A 913-nucleotide genomic window follows, 5' to 3' on the forward strand; every position below is an offset into this window, starting at 1 on the left:
TCTGTGCTGAGTGTACCATTTCACAGCATCAGCGTCTTAACACATTGTTTGTGGGAAACGAATAAACTCGTCATAGCGCTTTTTATACCACTTTGTAAGCGGGCATTTTCCCGCCAAATCGCGTCGTAACAAAGAGGTCTCTATACCTGAGTTAAAGCGCTATGACGAGTTTACTCGTTTCCCACAAACAATGTGATACCAAAGCGCGGGAGTTAACTCAGGTATAGAGACCTCTTTGTTACGACGCGATTTGGCGGGAAAATGCCCGCATACAAAGTGTTAACTCTTATCTGCCTCAAATGGTTTGCAGAGATTTCTGTCCCAGGAGGCTTATAGGATGGGTGGGAATACAGAGAGCGACACTTAGAAATCTGTATTCAATGAAGAGGAGTTTCCAGAGTGGCTTAATTTTTTTCTTTTTTTTTTTTTTTTAAAGATTTTATTGGGGAATTGGGGAAGGGGGCCAGCCAAGTTGTTGTTCTTCAATCTTCGTTGTGGATGGCGCCAGTTGCCATCTGGCTGCCCATCAGCTGCTTGTGGCCTCTAAGCTAAAGGTGCTGTGTTCAGTGTTAGTTGTGGGTGAGCGTAGCCACCATCCCATGAGGGAGTCGAACCAGCAGCCTTGTTGTTAAGAGCGCACACTCTTATCCACTGAGCCATCCAGGTGGCAGCTCAGCTCAAGGTGCCAAGTTCAGTCTTAGTTGTGGGTGAGCGTAACCCACCATCAAACAGGCAATCTTGTTACACCAGCTGAGCTATCCGGCCACCTGTTGGCAGCTCAGCGACAACTCAGCTCAGGTGCAGTGTCACTGGCCCATGTGGGAATTGAACCGGCGGCCCTGTTGCTCAGAGCTCATGCTCTTAAGCCAGCTCTTAACCAACTGAGCCACTCGGCTGGCCCTCTTTTTTCTTT

This window comes from Hipposideros armiger, unplaced genomic scaffold, assembly GCF_001890085.2.
Source record: "Hipposideros armiger isolate ML-2016 unplaced genomic scaffold, ASM189008v1 scaffold_66, whole genome shotgun sequence".
Taxonomy (NCBI): Eukaryota; Metazoa; Chordata; class Mammalia; order Chiroptera; family Hipposideridae; genus Hipposideros; species Hipposideros armiger.